Source organism: Diceros bicornis, chromosome 4, assembly GCF_020826845.1.
Source record: "Diceros bicornis minor isolate mBicDic1 chromosome 4, mDicBic1.mat.cur, whole genome shotgun sequence".
NCBI classification, from domain to species: Eukaryota; Metazoa; Chordata; class Mammalia; order Perissodactyla; family Rhinocerotidae; genus Diceros; species Diceros bicornis.
The window spans coordinates 46507933-46528733 of record NC_080743.1 but is presented as its reverse complement, the minus strand read 5'-3'; the positions used below and the strand labels follow the sequence as shown (position 1 = coordinate 46528733).

At 42.1% G+C, this 20801-nt stretch overlaps 1 pseudogene; it reads right to left on the bottom strand.

The window, feature by feature from the left end:
• Positions 1 to 385: 385 nt before the first annotated feature.
• LOC131401105 (neuroblastoma breakpoint family member 6-like) overlaps positions 386 to 20801 on the bottom strand; it is a 30863-nt pseudogene continuing 10447 nt past the window's right edge.

Here is a 20801-nt window from a genome sequence, read left to right as displayed (position 1 = left end):
TCCTCCAAGTAGAGAGATTATAAGTCTAATCCATTCATCTACCTCTTTTTCTTCTCGCTTTTATTCCATGTTATATAAATAGGACTGTTGAGAGAGGAATACAAATTCCATCAAAGGCTGATGAGCAGTGGAGTTGGGAAACCTGGGAAGGGAGGGCAAAGAAGCCAAGAAAGTGTGTGATTTCAGGCAAAGTGCCATGTGTTCAGTGGCTTAAATGATGCTCTTGTGATGAGGAAGACCATGGGGCCGGGCTTCCCCGTGGCTAAGAGGAAAGGTGAGAGGGAATATCAAGACAGCAGGAGTGGGAACACAGCAGGGTTCAGAGTGCAAATAGGAGATCGAGATGGAAGGGGCTGGCAGGGTGGCAGCCCCCCCTGGAAAACAGTGGTGAGACCAGACAGATAATATTAGCTATTGGAGTAAACATAAACCAGGAAAAGAAAAATGAGTGCGAGACTGAGCTATAATCTTAAATAGAGAGCAATAAGGAATAAGTGCACGTAATAGCCACAAATGTGAGTTCCTCTGTACTCTAAGCTTGAAGGCCAGGGAATCTGCATGCTAGTCTCCACTTGCTGAACTGCAGTTTTCTTTTGAGAATCCTCTGTTTCAGGGCACTTAAGGCATTAATGTGGTCAGTGAGCTGACACCCGTGCTTGCTGGCCGCTGAGCCCTCAAGAGCATCATCCTCTAGCTTGGGAAGATTCTTCATTCCGAGGGAAGCATCCAAACCCAGCTCTGAAAATAAAACCACAGCCAACAGGGTCCACCCTGTTGATCTTACTGTGACTTACTTCTCCACCCAAGAGGGGCATCCAATAAGGAAAGTGGCCAGAACAAAAAGGCCGTCTGAAAGTCGATGGGCGAGGTGAAGCCAATGGAGACACTTTGATAGTTTCTTTTTGTTGATCTTTCTTATGCTAGCCGGTAATGATAAGATTGCCAGGAGGCATACATGCTCCCAAGTGACAAAAGAAAATTCAAGAAAAATAGAATTGATAAAAAACAATAGTGCCTCGGTAGAGAAGACAAAGGCAAGGAAGTCACCTGGACTTAGGTTGTCCTATTGGGAGGAAAGAGATGGTAGAGATCATAGGAAACCAGAGTTGATGGAGAAATTTAATGAGAGAAAAGAACTGGGGAAGATGAAATGTGAGGAATTTACAAAATTTGCATAAATATATACTTTATACATGTACACTATACATAATGTACACACCAAATATGCATTATATATATGACATATGATGTAAATACATATATCTATATGTATTTATTTATCTAATTGAACAAATGATTAAATAGGAATTTTGGAGACATTGAATATAATATTCTAATCACTATTCCTGTCAGTTGAATTTGGAAAAACGTTAGAAATACAAGAAGAAGGAGAAAAGCTGTGGTGAGATACAGATGACCTGTGCAACACCAGGGAAGAATTACAGGAGGAGGAGGGTGAGGATAAAACAAAGAGCATTAATAGTATCTGCCAGAGAATGATAATTTGTGTTCCCCCAAATTCGTATGTGGAAACCTAATCCCCAATGTGAAGGTGTTGGGAGGTGCAGCCTTTGGGAAGCAGATCTCTCACAAATGAGATTAGTGCCCTTATAAAAGAGATCCCACAGAGCTCCCTTGCCCCTTCCACCATGTGAGGACAGAGCAAGAAGACAGCCATCTGTGGACCAGGAAGGGGGCTCTCACCAGGCATCGCATGTGGTGGTGCCTTGATTTTGGACTTCTCAGCCTCCAGAACTGTGAGAAATAAATTTCTGTTGTGTATAAGTCACCCAGTCTGTGGTATTTTTTTTTTAGCAGCTCAAATGGACTAAGAAACTATACTTGGCCAAAAAATACGGCATGCAGCCTGGTTTCATGCTCAGGCCTCCGTGGAAAGTGAGCAGGACAGACAGCAACTGAGCCAGTGAGTCTGAGTTTTGGCTGGGATTGCAGGAAGCCAAGGAGAAATAAAAGAGGCTAGAGGGAGGAGAAGACAACAAAATACCACAAAATCTGATGGCACTTGTCAGGGCTATCCCTCCCCTGCCACTTGCTGAGCACTTTCTGTGAGACCTCTCCATGTGGGATAGGGATGCTCCTTGTCACCTGACCTCCACTTGAGAACATGAGTCTCTCCTCAGCCTCAGATGACGTCATCACCTGACGAAGGAGTACGAGGCAGCCCCAGGCTCCAGAAGGTGATACTGAGAGTGGTGGAGGGTGAGGAAGAACAAGACTCAGATGAAATGGATGTCAGGGTTTGAAAACCTGAGCAGAAGTGGATCCTGTTGAGAAGAAAAGTGAGGACATGTCCATGGAGATGAGTGGAGACGACGAATTCAGTGGAGTATCATAAAAGAGATTGATTCGTGCACTTTATGTATGAAGGTGGCCTTTTATTTTACAAAGAGGGGAAAAAACTGAAGAATAAGCAGGAGACTGAGTTGTGCAGCCAGTGTTGCCATTGTGACTAAATGTGCCTAACACATTGTTACTGAGAGCACCTAATAGGGGAAAATAGGCTTGATGATAGATCCTGAAAGGAGAGGGAAAATGTTGGTAAACGTGCCATTCTGAGAAATCAAGGGAAGGTGGGGTCCAAAGAAAGTGAAGACCGTAAAAACCGCTCTACATCAGATAAAACGATGCATGTGACATCATTTTGTAAGTGTTAAAGCACTAGAAGGATACAAGGGTTAGATATTATATATTCATAGTTGTTATCAAGCAATTTTTATTGAATCAGGCACTCTGGAAATTATGTTCTTAATATTCCCAACAAGCATGGACTGTAGATATAAAATTTTCAGGGGTTTCAGATGAGGGAATTGAGATATAAATATCTAAGAAGATAAATAACTTGGCAAAGGTAAACAACCAGTAAGCTGCCTGGGACCTAGGGCAGAGCTGATCCTAAATCCCAGGCTCTCACTCACTTCACTCTATTAGAGCATCATAGATTTCAACCTGACCCAAAGGGAGCATGGGAGAGACCCCATTGCTGCCTCTACCCACAACCCTGTGACGACCAACACATGGACTAGAGCTTTATATTCACTTTTTCTTTCTTACCTTAGAAGAGTGGCCATTGCTTTCCAGAATCAGTGTTGGCTGCGAAGCTCCAGATGGTGGAGAAAAGGCCAAGCCTGGCTTTGCCATCACCACAATGGAACTGGTCCAGCTGTAGTCACAGATAATTGGTCACCCGGTGCTTGGCTTCAACTGTGCTTGTGAAACTCCCATCTCTGACCTTTGGAAACTCATGTTTCTACTCAAAGGCCCTTGGTGACATGCTTCCCAAGTAGGAGCTGAAACAAGAAGCAGTTTCAGTAGGGCCAACATAAGTTTTCCTTCACTAAGCCCTCAGACCACCTATTTCAGATGTCCTTGCCTGTCAGTGAAACCACCCAGTGACCCAGGAAACAAAGGCAGACAGCACATATATGAGGAAGATTTCAACTTTATGTGTGTGCCTGGGGACACTGAGATGGCAGGTGCCCAGGCTGCAGTGTCCTGGAAGTGAAATATCACCCACTTGAGTCCAGAGATCTTTGGATGGGCAGAAAAGGTCACACTTGTTATTCTGTTATTATTAACCTTAGTTCAGTAGCCTACAGAGAAGGTTCTAGAGAGGCCTCAGGAGATGGGGGAGAAAGAGTTGTTATGTGTACCCATAAGAATATAAGAAGAGCAGAAGAAGTATAGCCTCAAGGCTTCAGGTTCCAGTAGAAAAGGGAGTAGGGAACTGTAGACCAAGGACCGAGTTATAGAATTATACCCTTTTGACCTTCCCTGTCTGTAACATTTTATTGCCCCTCTACCACCCACACATATATATATTCTATTGCCACATGGGGTGGAGGACGAGCAGCTTTAAGTAATGTAGTAGAGGACTGAGTCCCTTAATGGAAACTTAGGGACCAGAAGTGCTACAGAATCAGACTTTGTGATTCTTCAGGGAGGTGCGCAATCCTGCATACAGTGCACAATCCTTATACTACAGACCCCTCAGTGGAGTTTGGGCAGTACTCTCTAATCAAACATGTTTATATGTCTACTGTGAAATGAAAACATATTCTCAGAAACTGGGCTAACCAAAGACTTCCAATAATAGCCTCACGCCAGTCCCGGTCAGGCTCAGGTGAGTGGTGGCCCATAGGGCCTGCTCCACACTGCTGTGGGCTCCCCTTTCTCCTCCCGTCTACACATCCTCATTCTCAGCAAGGTTTGTTTAACTCTTTCTTAAAAATGTGTTTTGGGTACATGGTTCCATTTATACTCCTGATAGCCCACTATATGAGACTCTCATCATTGATGCCTGGATTCATCAATCTCCTTCCACTTCTCTAATTCTGTCATTTCCACAAATTCTCTCAACAGTCTTATCACCCAGAAGTCCTGTTCTCATCATGCTCCAACTCTACTTGGGCAAACTCCTCTACCTGCCTTTGTAGTCCTTTTATCTTCTGGCCTCATGTTCTGCTTTGCTCATAAATTAGGTCAGGGCCCCATCAGGCACGCTGATTGTTGATGGTTTACATGAGATTAGAACACTGAGACTAGACACATGATTGAAACTATAACCCACACATGGAAGAAGTCACTGGGGCTGCAAAAGGATGGAAACCATGGCCATTTATGGAGGATGGAACACCAGAGCCAGAGCTTTGGCTTCATTGAAACCAATGGGCACAAGGAGAATTTGATGTTCAGGATCTCACTTCTAAATGCCTCAGAGGGAGGTAGGCTCCCCAGAGGAAGTAGAGAATCAGCTTTGTACCCAAAATCATGATAACAGATCTCCAAAATAATTGAGCCAAACTGCTAGCATGTATGGATGGCCAGAGAAGAATAGAAGACACTGCTCAGGAAATGCAATTAGCAAGAACATTGCAGGAGACATCAGATGCCCCGTGTTAAAGAAAGAGGTCTGACAAATACCTACCGTGCACCTGCTGTAATGGTGCCTGTGAGGTGGTCATGATCCCTTCTTTCTCCCGCCTAGGGAACAATGGCCTGTACATGCCAGTGGGGACCAGAATGAGAGAGACATGGCTAAGCACTAGGATGGCAGCAAATCTCCCAGGCCCTCCTGTCATCTGTACTCAAAACTCTGCCCTGGAGACTACAGAAATGATCTCTTTCTACCTGGCCAGCAGTGGTGAGCACAAACAATATGAAGGCTAACTGGGAGACCACTTGGATTTCTCTGCTTTATAATGGGAGTACTCACTGGCTGCATCCAGTGATTTCTAAATCAAGCAATTCCCTTTACAGGAATAGATACTAGAGAAATGCTTTCACAAGCAATGATTGAGATATTCAGATATAGATATATAGGTGTCCCCTGTAGCATTGTTTGTAAAAATAAGCAGTGGAACCAATTTCATGTCCATCAATTGGAGAACATTTATTTGTAGTGGTCCATCCATCCTGAAGGGGTCTGCAGTTGTTTAAAAGAACAAGGCAGACAATAAAAATGCAGATGGAGGTAGACTAGTAAGAGCTAATGTGTATTGAGTATTTACTCTGTGCCAGGCACTGGGCTCAATGCTTTACCTGCATATCTCATTTAAAACCTAGGACAACCCATGTAGGAAGAACTCCTATTTAACCCATTTCTAAATGAGGAATTTAGCCACAAAAAAAACCATAATGCTTAGTCAAAGTGACGCTGTTAACTAGTTAAGGTGCACCCACAGCTTGTGAGACGAGGGTGCTCTCTTTCCTTGTTCTTTATTTTAGGGATTTCCAGTGAGAAAGAAAAATACCAGTCTCCAATGCCCTGAACTGATCTGACACTGACAGCCTGACTGTTTTGTTCTCATGTTGGAAATAAACAATCTCAGATACAGACGATCAACCTCAGACAAGATTACTCTGAGACCTTGATAAAAGAAGATGAAACAAGGCTACCTCATAATTTTGTCCAGGCACAGACAAAAATAATGTCACTGTGAAACCTACAAAATCCCAAATACTTTCCTTTTTTCATAAGGAAATGACTGTTACTTCTTTAGTCCAATCATATAATTGCCCAGGCTGACTAACGGTATAGTCAATAGAGAACAAACCCTGCTTCCTTCCATCCCCACCAAATCACCCAGCCAAAGCCCAAATCCTATCATCGGTTCTTTCTAACACCCTCTTACTTAGACCATGGGGTGTGTCTTTTTGGCTACAAGGAATAAAAAACCCAACTTGTTTAAGGCAAGTTGTGTTCCTGGTGATTTGGTTTAAAGGAATTGATACCAGCATTCCAGGAATGAGCAGCGTAAAAACCTAGCCTCAGGAAGAAAGGTTTTACTGTCTGTGAGATACTTAGGCTCTGGAACTCCAGCACTTGTTTTTATTCTTAGAAAAAAAGAAAAAGGATTCTTTCTGCCAAACCTCTTTAGTAACAAACATGAAGCTTAGGAGTTCAGGCAGGAGTTTGCCATGTCTGATTTAAAGCAGAGAGATTGAGGATAAGGTTAAGAGGGAAGTAGGTGAAGAGAGGACGTGCAGCACAAACAGAGAAGAAAAGACCTGGGATCAGTCAAAACCCAGTATCCCTAGCTGGGCTTGAACCCCCAACCCCTCAGTTAACAGATGAATGAGCTCACCTATTAGCCAAGGAAAGGCACCACTGGTCCTCTATGCCTGGGATCTCTAGCCCCAGGCTGCTGCACACTAGGCTTTTCTGCCTTGTCTAACTCCACCACCTCCAGAGGACACGGAAACCAAGAATCCTATGGAGATATCTACAGCTACCATGATGTGATATCGTTAAGAATCTGAAATTTCTGTTGGTGACAAAGTTACAGGACTCTCACGTGCTCATATTCAAAAGGAAATGCTGTATTTCTTTAAGTTATGAGTCAAAATAAAGATGTCATTATCAGAACCAACTTAAACGAATGGTGTTTGGGAGTGCATTCACTGGATCGAGTAGCAAAGGCTGTTCTACCAGGTTTTGCGTCTTGGCAGCCTCAGTCAAAGGCCCTGAGGACTTGGCTGACTCTGGGGTCTCCTCCCTCAAGAGTGCTGGGCCCTTCCTTCCCTTCCTCTTCCCACCAAACTGCTTCTCCCTGCTCAACATGACTCGTAACAGCTCTTTTTTTCCTGGAAATCTTGTTCCTTATGTCTGGACTTACCTGACACGCCTTTTGGGTTTATCTTTCTTCTCCATTTATTCCCTTAAAATATTTGCTCTGATTTCTAAAATATGTCTTTACGAAGATCTTGGGAATCCTTTTCTGTTGTTGTTCTAATTCCTACATTATGGTTTTCATTTTCAAGAGCTCTTTTTCTAATTGGTCTCTAGATGAAAGACCATCGACAGGAACAAGGCCTGAGTCCACAGGCCGCCTCAACCTGGAGGGTGATGATGTCACTTCGCCTTCCCACTGCTGTCCCGCCGTTTGCCTGGAGGGTGGGGTGGGAGGGGAAACGTGCAGGCAGGGGGCAGGGCGTGGGTCTGAAGGAAAGTAACGGCTAAGGACGCCAGGCCAGGGGCGTGTCTTATGTAGATGAGGCAGCTCCAGGGGCTGCTGTTTAGACATCTGTTGCTCACATGACATATGACTTGTGGAACCACAGGGACCCAGTCCATGAATGTTGCCTGAATTTGAGCACAAGTTCTGCGTATAGGGTCTAGGGTCTGGGGCAGGGGTCGGTATACCGTGAGTGTACAGTGTAAGGCATATAAGGCTAAGCCAGGGCGGTAGGGAGGAATTTTTCAGTAGTACACCATATACTCTAAGTGGATGTACTTTCGCAGGATAAGGTTGCTCAGTGTACTTATTTTTTGTGTGTGTGTGCTATTTTCCCAACTATGCAGAATTCATTGTGTAATGTGTGACAGAGAGTCATGGTTTATGGACTTTATCCAAGTGGAGTTGTCTTAATCCTGAGTGTTTAACTTCCCTTTTTGAGTTTGGTTCTACTGATCTTTTTTTCCTTCCCAATTTTCCACTGTGGCTCTTCTGCTGCTTCCAATTTTTCACTGTAGTTCTTCTGCTGACCTAGTGCTATGGGAGGGAGGTTTTCTCCTGTTTTTTTCATAAAGCCTGCCACAGACTCTAGAGGAGAAAGAACCTTGTTCAGGTCCAGTGTCTTTACTGTCTGTTGTTTTGCTACTCTTGCTGTCAACTATTGGTTTTTCTTTTGTTGTTGCTCTGTGAGTGAATGTGTGTGTATTTTTTCCCATGTGTTTACGTTGGGGGTGAGCTTTGGGGGACACACAAAAAAAAGTGGAAATTGGGAACCTCAGGCCCATATTCTGTAGGCTCTGCCTTTTCTCTGGCTGTTTGTTGTCTTCCAGGTTGTTAACATCTGTCGGAAGCCACTGTCCCCTCACCTCTGCATTTGGTCATTTCCTGTCTAAAGGCCTCTGAGGTACTTGGAATGCTCTGACGACCCTGCCCTTGAGGAGCTCTGCACTATGGGCCTACAAAATACCTGGGGGTAACTGAGAAGTCCTCTTCTCTGCCATGGTTATCACACATACTTTCTGCTTCAGAAGGCCGCACGAATTAGGACAATTCTTGCCCCTCCACCCCCCAGCCCGGAAAAAAGCTTGGCACCTCAGGCCATGGCTCTCAAAATGCAGTGGGTTTCCAGATCCTCAAAGATGCCACTATTGGTCCAGGGACAATAGGTGAGGGCTGTGGTCTCCAGCACCATCTCTGTCACATAGGGCCTCCTCCAGTCCTGGTGCCACCACTTGTCTGATTGGGACCAGGGGCCACCTCCTACGCTTTCCCTGTGGGTCACATGGATGTAATAGTGCCCCACACTTCATAGTGCTGTGCAGAGTGAGATAAGTCAACTGTTCATTTAGCACAGCTGTGCTTCCTGGTACAAAATGCACTGACAGAATGATATTTTTTATTTAATTATTTTTCTTCAATTAATTCATTAATTTATGTGTGTAACACAATATGCAGAAGGCTGCATAAAACATAAATATACAGCTTAATGAATGGCTACAAATTAACGTAACCCCCACCTAGATCGATACCTAGAACATATGAGGCTTTCAGAAGCTTCCCATATAACCCTTCCTGATCACATCTCCTTCCCGGCCCTTAGCAGTAACCACAGTCTTATTTTCATGATGCACCATTCCTTGTTTACATATTTTATAATTTTGTTTACTATGTACTCCTCATAGGTCTGGGTTTTAACCTGTAATGACACAGTAGATATTCTCTTATGCCTGGCTTTTTTCAATAAAAATTATAGATTTAATAGTCATCAGTGATGTCTCCAATTTTGCTGCTAATGAAATATACCACAATTCAGTTATCCATTCTATTTATAATGGACATATGAGTTGTTTCCAGTTTGTGATTCTTTCACACAATGAGGCTATGAGCCTTCTTGTGTAGGTGTCCTGAGCACAGTAGATTATACAACAAAGTGTGGAATTTGGGGTCTTGCATAATGGCTTTTCAAGCATTTCTGAGGGAAAAAAATTTACAGCATGCAAAGCATGCAGATTATATAATTTATATGAACAGAATAAAACAAAACAATATATGTGATGTATTGGATCTATAGATTCAAGGTTACATGTTAAAGTACTAATCGGTGGGTTTTCTGTGTATATCCTCCCCACCCCATTCAAGTTTGACTTCTTCACAAATCCAACTAGAATGACCTGGGATGGCTGGACTCAATTCAGCAGAGGGACCCCATGACTCCGTGAGGAGACCTGGCCTGCACTCCTTTACTCTTGGGAGCTTTTTATGCTTTGGACTCTCCCGAACCACAAGACAAGGGTTTGGCAAATGAAGGCCTGGAGAGGCAGGGTGGAGGGGACAGTCCTGCTCTGGGTAAAGGACTTGCGCCTAAGTTTGGGGAGACCCAGTGACAAGGAAAGGATCCCCAGAATCAGGACATGGGAGGAGGAATGAGAGGCTGTTCTTGTGGGAAGAAAAGATGCTGAAAGATGAGAGACAGGGGTGGTATGTGTGTGCAGGATTGGGTAAAGGGGAGTTCCAGAGAGAGGGCCTGCCATTCTGGAGCCAAGGACTAGAACCACCTTGGCGTTCAGTTCTCCATCCCCCTCTTCCTCCTCCTCCTCTGCCCTTCCTACTCCTCTCGAATCCTGCATGTCTATCTGGCTCCCCTTTCTCCTCCATCTCATGATGGCACACAGCGGGCGATAGGATCAGCAAAGTAGGCACAGGAAAATCTTTTAATTTATTTTAAAATCAGAAGAAAAATAATTTTCTTTTAGGTCACAGAAAATGTTTTCACATATACTAATAATACGTTGTCTTTATACCAACAAGGTGGTAAAATATACTTTTTAATGTTTTATGGATGAAGGGGCCCATGAAGGCAAAAGCGCATAGGGCCCTTGAAAGTTATAATGTGAATTGTGTACTTCAACTGTGTGCATTTCTCGTGTATTTTACCTGAAAGGAAAGACCTATACAGCAAACCAAACAAGGGCAAAGGACTCAGCCATTGTAGTGCAAGTTCTTTGTCCCAGGTGGCCTTTGGCAAGAGGCTTCCCTCCTCCAGGGAAGCGGTCCTACCTGGCAGAGTAGATTCCTCCAACTGAGCCTTTAGCTCTTTCAGTCCAGCTTTGGTCTGTCTCTTCTCCTCTTACTGCTGAAAGTTCTCAGGGATCAGAGAAGAATGTTTTCTTGAAGACCATGGTTACTCCCTCTTCTATGATGAGAGATGAGGAAAAGCTGTACTAGGCATCTTATCAATGACCCAGTTTTCTCCAAATACATGTGGATGAGCTGAAGTGAAATAATGGTTGAAAGAGGTCAGGTCACTAAAGAGCTCCCATCCAAACATGGCAGCAAAAGGCAGCTGGTAAGCGAAGAGTTGGCCCTACTGCATGGCATCCGGATAACTGCCTCCTGAGCTACATGAGACCTGGAGACGACTGTGGGTGGGAGACAAGGAGAGATACAGCCATGAGGAGGAAGTGGAGGGTCCTCAAGTGTGTGAGAAAACAAACAAACAATCTATTGGAAACAAAGGTGATTTTTTTAATTATGCTGGAGGTGAGGAGGCTGGGATTCTTATCTTCTGGTTGAAATAAAGTCCCCTGAGATACACCTTGTAAGTCAGGAAGCTTCATCAGGCCCCACATCACCTTAGAGTTGCTGCCACAAAGCGCAATGCTCCCTATGCCAGAGCTCCAAGGCTGTTAGCTCTTGTCTGAAGGTCCCCACTGAAGGAGACCGTCCTTCTCAGCAGCCCCTTTCAGTTGTTGGAGAGAAATGAAAATGAAACACAGAGTTGTCCAAATGCTTCTTAACCTGAGGTAATTGAAACCTAATAAAAGTTAAATGACTTGCCTAACGTCCTATTGCAATGATTTATTTGAAGTGCTTTTAAAATAACCTTAATACAATATACCATAGATTGAGCAATTATGTACCAAGCTTATTACAAACCTCTGAAGTCCTAGCCAGAACTTGCTTAGTGGGGAAAAGCTAGTTTTCAGAGTGATGATTTATTTCTGAGTTACTTGTCCAATGGGAAGCATTTTCTCAATAGGACTAAATTAAGGTAGCCTATACTCTGTATAAAAATGTTACTATGAACAGAAAAATCACCTGTTTTCTAGAAAAAATCTGACATGACTTACTGAGGACAAAGAGTGCTGCTCAACTCCATTGGTCCACAGAGAAACAGGACCTTCTTCATGCACTTAAGCTGTACATATGTCTCTGCCTCTAAGATCATGTAATGATACAGAGACCTTCAATTTACAGGCTAAAGGTGACTTGATGTTGATGACAGCGACTACAAGGTACCAGGGAGATATGGTTTTGAGTTTAGGAGTTGCAAATGGACACATGAAAAAGAACAATATATGATCCTGGAAGACATTTAAGCAACGTATTTGGTCGTAAAAGCCACTGAATATTTAAATCGTGATCTGCCAATCCCATTGTACACTGATAACCCTGATCTCAATTTGGCCAACAGTGACTATTTTAAGAAAGGTCAGAGAATTGCATAAGAGCACATTTTGTTAATGTGGTGTATCACGTTGATTGATTTGTGGATGTTGAACCATCTTTGAATCCCTGGGATAAATCCCACTTGATTGTGATATATGATCCTTTTAATGTACTGTTGTATTCAATTTGCTAGTATTTGATATAAGTGTTGCTACCCTAGCTTTCTTTTCATTTCCATTTGTCTGGAATGTCTTTCTCCATCATTTCACTTTCACTTTGTCAGTGTCTTTAGGTCTGAAGGGTGTCTCTTGTATGCAGCATACATATGGATCTTGTTTTTTGTGTGTGTGTGAGAAAGATCAGCCCTGAGCTAACTTCCGATGCCAATCCTCCTCTTTTTTGCTGAGGAAGATTGGCCCTGGGCTAACATCCGTGCCCATCTTCCTCTACTTTATATGGGATGCTGCCACAGAATGACTTGACAAGCAGTGAGTTGGTGCACACCCAGGATCCGAACCTGCGAAGCCTGGGCCACTGAAGCGGAGCACGCACACTTAACTGCTGCATCACCAGGCCGGCCCCATATGGGTCTTGTTTTTTATCCATTCAGCCACCTTATGTCTTTTGATTGGAGCATTTAGTCCATTGACATTTAAAGTAGCTACTGATAAGTATGTATTCTTGCCATTTATCCCTTGCTCTCTTATTGTAGTTATAGATATTTTAATATTTATGTCTTTTGACTTTCATACTAGCTTTATAGGTGGTTGATTCACTACCTTTACTATATATTTGCCTTTACCAGTGATATTTTTTCTTTGATAATTTTCCTATTTCTATTTGTGGCCTTTTCTCTTCCAGTTAAAGAAGTCTCTTTAACATTTCTTGTAAGGCTGCTTTAGTGGTGATGAACTCCTTTAGTTTTTGCTTGTCTGGAAAACTCTTTATCGCTCCTTCCATTCTGAATGATAACCTTGCCAGTTCGAGTATTCTTGGTTGTAGGTTTTTCCTTCATCACTTTGAATATATTATGCTGCTTGCTTCTAACCTGTAAGGTTTCTGCTAAAAAGTCAGCTGGTAGCCTTATGGGGTTTCCCTTATGCATAACTTGTTGCTTTTCTCTTGCAGCTTTTAAGATTCTCTCTTTGTCTTTAATTCTTAGCATTATAATTATGATGTGTCTTGGTGTGGGTCTCTTTGAGTTCATCTTGTTTGATACTCTCTATGCTTCCTGTACCTGTAGAGCTGTTTCCTTCCTCAGATTAGGGAAGTTTTCCACTATTATTTCTTCAAAGTAGTTCTCTGCCCCTTTGTCTCCCTCTTTTCCTTCTGGGACACCTATAATGCGAATGTTAGTACACTTGATGTTGTCACAGAGGTCCCTAAACTATCCTCATTCCTTTTAATTCTTTTTTCTTTTTTTCTGTTCAGCATGGGGTGATTTCCTCTACTCTGTTATCTGGATTGCTGATCTCTTCTTCTATGTCATCTACTTTGCTGTCAATTCCCTCTAGTAAATTTTTCATTTCAATTGTTGTATTCTTCAGCTGTGACTGGTTCTCTTTTATATTTTCTAATTCTTTGTTGAAGTTCTCACTGTTTTCATCTATTCTTCTCCCGAGTTAAGTAAGCATCCTTATGACCATTAGTTTGTACTTTTTATCAGGTCGATTATTAACTCTGTTTTATTTAGTTCTTTTTCTAAGGATTTGTCCTGTTCGTCTATTTGGGACATATTCCTTTGTCTCATTTTGCCTACTTCTCTGTGCTTATATCTATGTATTAGGTAGATCAGCTATGTCTCCTGTCCTTGGAAATGTGGTCTTATGTAGGAGATGCCTTATGGGGCCCATCAGCGTCCTCCCCTCTCCTCACCCATGCCAAATGCTCCCAGGTGTCCCCTACATGGGCTGTGTGTGCCCTTTTTTTTGTAGCAGGGCCTCTATTGCTGCAGGTGTGCTGGTAGGCTGAGCTGGCCCCTGGTTTGCTGGCTTTCCAGGCTGGTGGTGTAGCTTTGCTAGCTGGCTTTTGGGAGGAGCAGACCTCTGGTGCAGGCTGGCTGTGTGGCCAGGCAGTGCACAATTTCCTCAGGTGCGCTAGTGGGCAGGACAGGCTCCTGTGCTAGCAGGCTAGAGAGAGCATTCTAAATGGTGCCTGCCAGTGTCTCTGTCAGTGCAGCTGAACTAGGTCACAAAAATTGCTACCACCAGTGTCTTAGTCCTTGGGGGGGTCGGGGGGCCCAATCCAGTTCCTGCCTCTCTGCCATATGCTCCAAGATTAGTAAGTGAGTCTCTTTTACCAATAGACTATGCACTTTTATATATAGTGTTTTTGTGCTGGTTTCTGGATCAAGTGAGTCTGTGCATGTGCCCTTTAAGAGCAAGTTTTCCATTCCCTGAAGTTCTGTAGTTTCCTAGGCATATTCCCTGTTGGTTTTCAAAACCAGGCATTTGGGGCCTCATCTCTCTTGTGCTGGGTGTTAGGGCTGGTGTGCCTAATGTGGAGCTCAATTCCCCTGCTCCTCCGGGAAAAGCTATGTACCTTTGAGATTGTTCCCAACCATGGAGCACTGCGACTAGGGTGTGCTTTTTTCCTCAGTAGCACTGTATCTCTGCCTCTTCCACCCTTCTCTTCTTGACCCTTGTTGTGGAGGTTCTTTTCATCCAGTTTCCAGATCTCTCTCAGAGGGAATTGTTGCATAGGTAGTTGTAGGTTTGTTGTGTCTGTGGGAGGAGGCGACCTCAGGATCCTCCTATGCCACCATCTTCCAAAGAGACCCAGATTTTTTCTTCTCATCATCTATTTCTATTTCCTATGTCAAATTTATACCATCTCTTTGTACACTGGCGCTCACCTGACAAGATTTTAAAGCAAGTATCATTTACTGGCACATTCAAAGTTCTTCCATAACAACAGAAACTGCCAGTGTTATTAAATTTCCCCCCCAAAATTAAAGTCTCAATAATGCAACTCATCCTCTTGTTGTCATGAAAAATAAGGGAAGATCCTTTGTTGAAAGTCCCAAACTAACAAAACTTTAAACTTGAAGGTCTTGTTTTCCAGCTTTTATTTTTCCTGTGCCCAGTCATGGGGGCCTCACTTCACACAGTGGGTGGTTCTCAATTCACTGGGCTCTCTCTGTGAGGAAGTCAGGTTAACCAAACCTCAGGTATCTCCTGTGAATCAGCCCCTCACTCACAAAATCCAGAACATATCAAACCAACAAGCAGTAGCATCCCCAGCAAGAGTGATGAGTTTGCAGTGCTGTTGGCTGCCATCTTATCTGAGAGAAGACAGAAATAGAAGAGAACAGAGGAGAAAACATCCTGGATTCAGCTTTCCAGCATGCCGGTTAGTTATGAAAATTGTCCAGATTCCAATTAAATGGTAACATTTAGGGCAAATCTCCTAATAAGGGGTTAATTGTTGGCAAAAATAAATCTCAATTTCTGGTACTACGCATGTTGGCAAGAGGTTCGAGAAAAGAATGTTTTCATTAATGGTGAGACTATGACTTGGTACCACTTCTTTGCAGGGCACTGAGGAATGAGTTAGCAAAATTAGAAATGCACAAGTACTTTGAGCAGGTAATTCCATTATGAGGAATCTATCCTAGAGAACAGTACAAGTGATGAGGGATATATGTGTAAGGGTGTCCCCTCCAGCATTATTTGTAACCATAAACATTGAAACCAATTTCATGTCCATCAGTTGGGAAACATTTCAGTACATAATGTTCTGTCCACACCATAAAAGGATATGTGGTCATTTAAGAGAACAAGGGAGATAATGAAAATGCTAAGTGATGGACTGACAAGAGCTCATGTATACTGAGTATTTAATATGTGCCAGGCACTGGGCTCTGATAATGTCAAATTTTACCTGAGCCTTGTGATCCTGGAAAATTGGGCAGTTTAAGAAATCCCACCCCTCCCTGTGTCCTGGAAAATGGCTGATTGAAAACAATGACCCTTTTCCATATGACTTAAACAAGACTCACGGACACCTTCCCTGTTTGTTTATGAGAAGGCCAAACACAGACCCTCCTGTTCTCGTTCTTTGCCTCATACATGATTAGCTGAACCACTTGAGTCCACTGACCAATTAGAACAAACCGGTTGTGAATCCAACTCTTGTTAAGTTTCTCTCCTTCCTCCTGGACCTGGAATGCTGACCCATGCTCAGCCTGACCTGAGAGTGTGCTGGCCTCAGGATAACACATTCCCTGATCTACTGTCTAATCAACCACCCTTTCGTCTCTCTTCTCCACGCTGCCTTCCTCCACTGGCTTACTCCTCCCTATAAAAGAAAAGCTCTTTTTACCTAACCACTGAGACAGTTGCAGATCTTACAGTCAAGGCTAGACTATTTTGCATATACCTTGTTTGGTTAGATTTCAGTTGCAAACCATATTCATTTTTACACAATTATAAAACTAAATGAAATTTTAAAAAATTTCCCCTCTAGAGATAGAAAACATAATGTAACAAATGAACCTAACTGTGTATCCCTTTTGTAGAATAACTATGTGTAAGAACTATCCCAAGAGACTTTAAAACACAATAATTTATCTATATACCAAGACAGTAACAAATTAAAAAACCATTTTCCTTAATCGTGTTGTTAGTGGTATTGTTGCTATTATCTTTATTCTTTTGTTCATATAATGTGGGGAAAACAAATGAGATATTATGGGATATTCTAATTCTATTACTCTTCGCGTTTTTAAAGACAAAAATTCTTGGTGTTAGACAAAGGAGAATCAGATGAAAGATAGATGTTCAATAAAAACTATACAGTTCTGATTTGCACTGGCAGTGTTTATGAATATATGTGAATACATGAATACATATGACTCTGCATATGCATTTCCTAGCTCTGTCCACTGAAAATAAAGCAATAGCAATGAGTAGCTCTGGCCATACATTTTGATCTGGAAATACAGCTCCGCACGAAAAGAAACCAGAGATTCTTAGAGAAATGCCTGAGTCCAGGTCAGAGGCAAAAAATATTCAACATAAGACAGAAACACTTTGTCATATTGATATCAGGAAAGGTCTCAAAGAGTATTAGCATCTTATCAAAAAGAAAAAGGAGCCCACTTGAACTCACTGCTGAAAGGGAGGATAATTAGAGCATCAGTAAGGACCATATTGCAATGGATTGAAATACTACAATGTGTTTGATTCCTTGAGTCCATGTTAACACAGGAAACAAAAAGAAAAAGAAAAAGAGACTAATTGGTGACCACAGAGGATGCTAGGGGACCAGCTCATTTAGCTGCAGTTTCTTTATAGACTATACCACTAAGTAACTAAATAGTATTTAGGGGAAGTTTCTCTTCATACAAATGTTCCAGGTAATAATACATGATGATGGAATATCACCATTTTGCTCCACATAATCAGTTAATGGATCTAAGCCTCGAAGATAAAGTTGCTGCAAACATCGTTAGAAGAGACACACAGGCCTCCTGAGGGAAGAGCACACACCACTTTTGAGGAAGTCTTGCCAACATATCAAACATGAATCTGATCAGTCTCTACATCTGCCAGGTCCAATATAGTAGCCAGTAGAAACATGTGGCTATGGAATATTTGGAATGTGGCTGGTGGTATGGAGGTAACAAATTTAATTTTCTTTAATGTATAACTCATTTGAATGTAAACTTAAAAACTGAAGAAATGTAAAATATTTTTCTATAAACACACCTTTATACCTTTGGTAGAATTATATTTCCCTTAACAGTAGCAATGCATAAGATTAGTATTTTGTATTGTTGTGTGTTTATACTTTTTAGTTTCCAGTGCGGCTACTAAATTTTTTAAATTGCATACGTGGCTTGCATTTTCTTTGTATTAAGATGGCACTGCTCTAGATTCTACCACCCACTGAGAGGAAGTATGGAGGACAGAGGAATGTGTCAAAGTATATCGGGATACAAAATCAGCCGAATTCTTCTTCGAATTCCACGAATTCTTCGTGGAGTTGGGGTGCATCACCTTCCCAGTGTGGATGTGTACATCAACCTGGAAGTTCTTCAAACCCCCTACTACGGGGATTTTATAGAAGCTTCTTCATGTAGCCATGATCAATTATTAAGTCCATTTCCAGCCCCTCTGCCCTCTCTGGAGGGTGGGGCATGAGGGTGAAAATCCAAGCTTCTAATCATGGCTTGGTCTTTCTGGTGACCAACCCCTATCCAGGAGGCAACCAGGAGCCCACCCAGAATCACCTCAGTGGAGCAAAGTGCTCCTAGTGCTCTTATCACTTAGGAATTTACAAGAGTTTTAGGAGTCCTGTGTCAAAGATGGAGTCAAAGACCAAATATTAGAACAAGAGATATTCCCAATGTATTTATCACTCAGGAAATTACAGAAGTTTCCGGAGCTTTGTGCCAGGAACCAGGGGCAGATAATATTTTCTATTATCTCACAAGACTCAAAACACCACCCATAAACCTGCCCACAAATAACCAGGGGCCAGAGAACACTGTGGACTTCTACTGGTTTGTATTGAGCCAGGTCTGGGAGCCACACAGCAGTAGAGGGATCAGGAAAGACCATGCACATAGAGGAGAGGACAGCAGGGAAGGCCTGTTCAGGAGGGAACACAGGGAAATTCTCCACAATAGAAAATGTGATAAACTCAGTACATGCCTGAGACCAGGGCAACCACAGCTCTGGCTGCTGGGGAACCAAAAGGAAGGGGTTCCAGAGTGAAGAGGACTAGAGGTGACAATCTTGGGGAGGCAAAATTGCAGGGGATCGGGGGAGATCTGGATCAAGGTAGTGTCTTTGGAGGCTTGTAGTGCAGAAAAGAATGAAGCAACTGGCAGAAGTTAAAGATCCTGTTGGAAGAAAATAGAACCCCTGTGCCTATCCCCAAACCTTACATCTATTAGAGGAATTGCACCAACGAGAGAGATCCAGACCTAAGAAACCGACTGAGCCTCTCAAAGCACTCATCCATTCCTATATAGAACTTGTGTCTCTCGTTCAGGTAAACCTGCACATGTTAATGTGAAAATCACATAGCAGATATGTCTTCCAAGATGACAGAAGAAAAAAACAGAAACAGAGAGTCAAAGACTTCAACTCATGAAATGGTATCCCTTCAAAATCAATCAGGAAACATAGGAAAACTGTAAAATGACATTCTTCTCTGAATTAAATGTTCCTAAGAAAGCATTTGTAGACACACAAAAAACCAAAAGTTCACATAAGAAATATGCAGCTCAAAAGAGAAGTGGACAAGAAACAGGAAATGAGAAATTAGAATTGGCAGAACTTAGGAAAAAATTGAAGAAAAAGAAAATTCTCTGAAAAAGAGGGTAAATGACAAGGGCATTTATAAGGGAAACATATTTGTCTAAAATTATAAGAGACATTGATACAGAAATGAAGGCATCAAACAAGAACAAATGAATAAAAGATAATTGGAAAGGATCAGCGAGGAATAGAACTGGAATGGTCAACTCTAAGACCTATCCTCTTAGAACAAATAGATTTTAAAGAAAAAGAAACACAAATTCCTTGGAAGCTCCAGACCTGCCCCCACCCCCATAAAATGTCAATTCACCTACAATGGGGAGAAAATCAATGTACATTCTGCGTCTCAACAGAACATACAAGCAAGACAATATTTTTTCAAAACTCAATAAAAGTCATTGTGGGCAAGTACTTTATATTCAGCCAAGCCAGCCATGTATCAAGGCAGCAGAACAAGAGTATTAAATTTGCAACACTCAGAGAGTCCTGATTCCATCGTGAGGAGTCATTTAAGGATGAACTCCACAAATAAGAGATGATTGAGGAAATTTTATTTATTTATTTTTTTTAAAAGCATATTTATTTATTTTTTAATTTTATTTATTTATTTATTTCCCCCAAAGCCCCAGTAGATAGTTGTATGTCATAGCTGCACATCCTTCTAGTTGCTGTATGTGGGACGCGGCTTCAGCTTGACCGGAGAAGCAGTGCGTCGGTGCGCGCCCGGGATCCAAACCCGGGCCACCAGCAGCGGAGTGCACGCACTTAACCGCTAAGCCACGGGGCCGGCCCCTGAGGAAATTTTATTTAAATGGGAATCTTTAGAATATAAATATGAATAGGAGAAACAAAAATATTTATATTAATTTATATCCATATCCCCCAAAACTAATCATGAGTATAATGGATTTTGGTATTGAGTGTAAAAAATTCCAAGTCCACAGTGCTAGTCAAACAGAAATTTTAATGACATGGAAGGAGGAGGGAATGTTCTTTTCCACAGCATAATGCCAGCAACTACAAGTATATTGGAATGATAAAATTAGAAAATTCCCAGTCTACAAATGCAAATATGATAATTAACAGTCAGCAAGGATCATGAATGGATAGTAAAAGAAAATCGTTAGAGGATATTCATACACTTTCAAAGTACCCCTCACCAAATTACTAATTATAGAAAGAAAAAAAATGTTTTTACATGAACAGATCGTGTAGGCCCCTCCATAACAAAGTCACCAATGTTGTTCTCGCAGTAATGGTGGTGGATAAACTGGACACTCCAGGTGGGCTGCGCTAGGAAGTACACAGCATTAACTGTAAAATGTTCTTGAATGATCATTCAAGATCATCATACAATGATCATTGAAATGATCAGACAACTTCATAATGTAGACCACTGAGCCAGAAGACTGACTTGTCCTCTCCAAACAAGGCAACGTCACCACCACCACAGACAACCACAAAAAGGTAGGAGATGTTTTTGGTTCAAAAGGACTAAAGAAATATAGTAACATATTCTTTTTAGTCCTTTGGAACCCAAAATATCTCTTCTCCTTTTTGTCATCTTATTTGTGGTGATACTGACTGTTCGAAGAAAGAGAGGCCA